Source organism: Adiantum capillus-veneris, chromosome 1, assembly GCF_014529385.1.
Source record: "Adiantum capillus-veneris isolate H3 chromosome 1, ASM1452938v2, whole genome shotgun sequence".
In the NCBI taxonomy this organism is placed as follows: domain Eukaryota; kingdom Viridiplantae; phylum Streptophyta; class Polypodiopsida; order Polypodiales; family Pteridaceae; genus Adiantum; species Adiantum capillus-veneris.
In genome coordinates this window covers 143182288-143188287 of record NC_140931.1, presented here as the reverse complement: position 1 = coordinate 143188287, position 6000 = coordinate 143182288, and positions in this window count along the sequence as shown.

Below are 6000 nucleotides of genomic sequence, written 5' to 3'. Positions count from 1 at the left end.
TAGAATGAACATTGATAGCTTTGATTTTGCACATGAAGGTGCTAATGATGATGCTCCCATGTTTGTGAATTATCTTGTGACTAGGTTGCAACAAGCTATGGGCAACCCTACTTTGCAAGCCGAAGTTACTCAACAACTTTGTGCCTATGAAATTTCCCTTCCTCTCCAAGAGGAGAGAGAGCTTAGGAGGCCTCTTGAAGAGACCCCCAAAAGAAGACTCTCTCCCATTCGAGAGGAGGAATTCAAAGAGAAAGAAAGAAATGAAAGTCTAAGTTCTTCTGAAGATGTGGCTCCACGAAGAAGGCGGTCTAGACGATCGCCTACTCCTCCCAAGAGGAAAAGAGAAACCCATAGTCCTTCTCCTCATCACTCTGAAAGGCAAGAGAGGAAACAAAGGCAGAAAAGGGCTAGGAAGAGGTCACTCTCTTCTCCTTCTTCTTCACCTTCCTCCTCTTCTGATGAAAGTTATGGCTATTCTCCTAGAGAATACAAGAGGGGAGGACATCGCAAATCATTTCCTGCATGGCAAAGGTCACAAAAGCTAAAGAAGTTCAAGGAGGGAGGAAAGAGTATCTCTTTTCTCACCTACGATGGCACCTTTGGTGCTACAGACAAAGTCTTGGCCTTCATCCAGCAATTTGACGCAGCCTTTGGGGACGAGGGCTTCACAGAGTCCTCCAAGCTACGTCATGTAGCTATGCACTTCCAAAAATCAGCTCGTCAATGGTGGGCTAGCCTTCGTGGCAATGGAGAAGCCCCAAAGACATGGAAAACTCTACGAATTTCCATCATGAAGCAATTTCTGCCAAGCGATACTAAAGATAAAGTTCTTACCGAATGGCGCGGCTTGAAGCTTCTCTCTCATGAGTCTATCAACAAGTATGTTGACAAGTTTTGGGATTTACATCTCAAAGCTACTGTCTTTCAAAAGATAGACTTTGCGGAGAAAAGACAGCAATTCTGTGCGGGATTACCTGAAGAGATGGCCGAATACATCAACTCTCAACGGCCCAGTACTATTACCGAAGTAATCCACCATACCATGGTTTCTTCACGCATCAATTTCCATCAAGGGGCTAGACGTAATGTCAAGCCCATGGAAAACAAAGATAAAAATGATGCAAAGGGGAAATCCAATGCTCAAAATAATTCCCAAGGCACTTCCAACAACAACAACAACAACAATCGGTCCAAGGAGAAGGGAGTTTACAAAGGTAAAAACAAACTCTCTCCTGAAGAGCTTGAAGCTTTTCGCAAGGACCATAAGTGTTTCAAGTGTGGAGAGCAAGGACATGGCTATCGTTCTTGCCCCAAGAAGAATACTTGCAATGAGACTCCTAGAGCTTCCACCATCGAAGCTCCAAAAGAGGATGCTCATTGCAAAGGATCATCACTCTCCTATGCTTGGGGAAAGCTAAGAGAGCATGATGCCTTCATCTTGTTTGACCCTGGCTCTACTCTTAACTTCATATCAATAGAGTTGGCCACCAAGTTGGGCATTCAAGATTTTGAGATGGGAGATATAGTAGTCACTGATGTAGCTTTCAAGGGACAACAAGCCTCCGTTACTCCCTTGATTGGGAAGTTGAGGCTTCATGTCCAAAGCTATGTCAACAAAGAAGACTTCTTCATCTCTCCTCTCCAACATCAGGATGTTATCCTAGGGGCACCATGGTTTGATCGCATGGTTGCCAACATGAAGTTCCCTGAAAGGAGAATTTACTTCACTTACAGGGGAAAGAACATGTATATAGATGCTAGTGAACGTGGTCGCACTATTCCACTTGTAAATCCTCTTTCTTTTGATAAGTCAATGAAGAGCCCAGTTTCTACGTACATGATTTTTGTCAAAGAGTCTCCAAAAGATACTAATGTTTCATCAAATGTAAATGATAGGAATCAAGAAGAGTTAGACTTGTCTAATTTTCTAAAAGGATTCCAAGGTGTCTTCATCGATGATATCCCTATGGACTTACCTCCAAAACGAGGGGATGATGACCATCGTATTGAGCTCCTTCCTTGAAGCTCACCACCTAACAAGCCTCCTTATCGAGTCTCACAAGCTCAACAAGAGGAGATCATGAGGCAGGTACAAGAGCTAGTAGACAAAGGGATGGTGAGGCCTAGTTCCTCTCCCTTTTGTTCTCCAGTCCTTTTAGTGCAAAAGAAAGATGGTACATACCGTATGTGTGTGGACTATCGAGCACTAAACCATATCACTATCAAAAACAGATTTCCCGTACCTTGGGTAGAAGATCTGTTTGATAAGCTACAAGGCTCTACCTACTTCAGTAGGATTGACCTTAAGAGTGGCTATCATCAAATAAGGATAGTGGATGAAGATATCTTAAAGACCGCGTTTCGCACAACGTTTGGTCTTTATGAATATCTAGTCATGCCTTTTGGCTTGACTAATGCACCAGCTACATTCAATCGTTTGATGGAGAAAAATTTTAGACCATATCGAAAATTCACTGGAGTGTTCTTTGATGATATCATCATCTACTCCAAGTCTTTGGAGGAAAATAAGCAGCATCTCCAAGTGATTTTTCAAGCATTGAGGGAGAACAAGCTTTATCTCAACCAAAAGAAAAGCGAATTCTTCCTTCAAGAGATTCAATACTTAGGTCATATTATCTCTAAAGATGGTATCCAAATGGATCCATCAAAGTTAGAAGTAATAAAAGCATGGCCTAACCCAAGAAATCTACATGAGCTAAGAAGCTTTATTGGTATGTGTGCATACTATAGACGCTTCATAGCAAAATTCTCTCAAGTAGCAGGACCACTACACGACTTAACTAAGAAGAACGTTAAGTTTGTATGGACTGCTAAGGAGCAAAATCCTTTTGAAAAACTCAAAGAGAAGCTTACTTCCCAACTAGTCCTCGTGCTTCCGGATCTCTCAAAGCCATTTGAGGTCCAATGTGATGCTTGTGGTGATTGCCTTGGAGCGGTTTTGCTTCAAGAAGGGCATGCCATAGCATATGAGAGCCGAAGGCTCAATGGTGATGAACGAGTCTTGGGCATTTATGAGAAAGAGCTTTTAGCTGTTCTACATGCCCTAGACACATGGAAGCACTACCTATTGGGGACTCCATTTATCCTACGAACCGACCACCAAAGTCTCAAGTATTTCATGACGCAAACCAAGCTTTTCGACAAACAAATGAGGTGGGAAAATTTTCTTTCGCAATTTAATTTCCATATTGCTCACATAGCTGGTAAGCACAATCAAGTTGCCGATGCACTTTCACGACGACCAAAAGTTAATGCGGTGTCTATAGCTACTCACAATGATCTATCCTCTATGATAGATGAGTATGCTACTGACCCTGACTTTAGAGACATAATGTCAGCCCTTGATTTGGGGAAGAAAGAGGAACCATTCACCTTGCAGGATGGTTATCTTCTCCACGGCAATAGGCTACGTGTTACCCATTCCCTTCGTGAGAAGGTTATGTATGAATCCCATGCTCCTCCATATGCGGGGCATAGAGGTATTCAACCTACTCTCCGAGGAGTAGAGACGTATTTCTATTGGCCTACCATGAAAGTGGACATACAAGAGTATGTATCAAAATGTGTAGTATGCCAAAAGACAAAGTATGATAGAGGGAAGCAACCTGGATTACTCCAGCCATTGCCTATTCCAAATTCACCATGGGAGAGTATATCCATGGATTTCATCTTTGGATTACCCAAGTCTATCCATGGGAATACAGGAATATGGACAATAGTCGACAGGTTTAGCAAGCAAGCACATTTCATTCCTGTCAAAAAGACTATTAAGGCACACCAAATGGCAACTCTCTTCATATCTCAGATTTTCAAACACCATGGATTACCCACATCCATCGTGTCAGATAGAGATCCTAGAATGACCAGTAATTTCTGGAAAGGTCTCTTTGAAAATCTAGGAACAAGATTGAATTTCTCTTCGGCCTATCACCCACAAACGGATGGCCAAAGTGAGATAGCCAATCTTACGATACTCGATCTACTCAAGACTTATATTACCGAAGTAGATCAACGCTCACAATGGGAAAAGTATTTACCTCTAGTAGAGTATGCCTACAATAATACTGTCACATACTTCTACGGGGAAAGCACCTTTCGAGATCATAGAGGGAAGACCTAAAAGTCCCTTGCTACTGAAAGTACATGGGAAGATCTTCGCCGCCGATGAGTATAGCCGTGACCTACAAGAATCTTTTCAAAAGATTAGGGAGGCTATAGCCATCTCTCAACAAAGGCAAAAAGCTGCTGCTGATAAGCACAGAAGAGCCTTAATGTTCAAAGAAAATGATTGGGTCTTACTCAAGTTTCCTAAGGCTCGATTAAGGCAAACGACGGGCAAAAATCCTACGGGCCATCAAAAGTATTATGCTAAACTAGCAAAAAGATACTATGGTCCTTTCCAAATCTTGAAGCCTATCAATGAGACGGCTTATCAACTCAAGTTTCCCAACCATTGTCTTATACACAATGCCTTTCATGTAAGCTTACTTAAGCCCTACAAAGGAGAGCCACCAATTGAACCAATTATTGAAGACCCTCCCGAAGTCGAAGACCAAGAAGAGGTGCTACAACTCGAAGTTGTCCTTCGGCATGAAGACAAGGTACTACGACATGGTAAGATAATCCGACGGTATCTTATTAAGTTCAAAAATTATCCTTTTCAAGATGCTAAATGGATGCAAGGAGTACAACTTAAGGATATTATGAACCTTGTCAATGCTTACAATGCTACATTAGAGTAAGCAAATGTACAAATTTCTTTTAAATGACTCATGTTTTTGTCTTATATGACTAGTCCTCTTTTTAATTGTGCACAAATTTAACTAGTATGCATGCTTAGAATCATGTTTGTGATGACGACGTCTCTCAAACACCAAGTAGAATTTGTCACTCTACTTTGGGAGAATGAAATGGACTAAAGAGCAGACATGCTTGCGGCAGCTATGTCTCTCAAGCACCAAATAGATTAGTCATCCATCTTGGAAAGATGTCGTAGGGTAAAAAGGGATCCTTTAACCGCTAAGTATGATTGACTAATGACTAAGACTTTATCTCTTCTATCTCATAGTCGAGGACGACTATGATTTCAAGAGAGAGGTAATGTCATAAAATCTAATATCTAACCAACCCAAATGATTTTCTCATATTAAATTGATCACTTAATGTGGGAGAATAAACGGGAACAAGTGTTAAGATATAGATATGTGCTTATAGATCTATCTCAACACGGGGCCAATGGTAAAGAGGCCCAAAAGGGAGATGGTCTATCAAAGAGCAAGGCTAACCAATGGAGAATAAGACCTTAGGGTTAGCTTCATTGAAGACCTCCAATAAATGTGTGTAAAAGTCCTTTGACCTTAGGTAAGCTAGGGCTGAGCTTGAGGTGGGAACCCGGCCCAAGCTCGAGGTGCTTGTCCTGCTTGAGGTGCTTGTCGTGCTTGAGGTGTTTTTCATGATTGAGGTGCTTGGCTGGCTCCATGCTTGAGGTGCTTGACTTGCTACATGATTAAGGTACTTGAGGTGCCTTGAGAAGCTTGCCTGAGATGCTTGTGGGAACACCCCCTAGTTCAAGTGCTTTGTCATGCTTGGTGAGTAAGGTGCTTGATCACCTAAAGTCAAAAGCATTCCTACAAGAGGGGGGGCGAGCCCTTTTCCTAGGGGCTAAAGAGAGAACACCCACTCACACACACAAGGGAAGCCCCAACTTGAAGAGGCAGCAAGGACACATGTCAGGTCCCTACCCATGTTACCTTCATGTGTTGCTTGAAGCCTATTGGCTAGACTTCAAAGGGGTCCAATGATAAATTACTTGAATTATCTAATTGATTTTGCATTTATCAAGTCCTCTCTCTCAAAGGGGAAAGGGGGACACTTGTCCCAAGGCTACCCATGTTGCTGGTAATGGCTCTTGCTTGTGATTGGCTAGGCCTGGGAGGGTCCAATGAGCTTCAAGCATGAGCTACAAGGGGGGGTCGACCC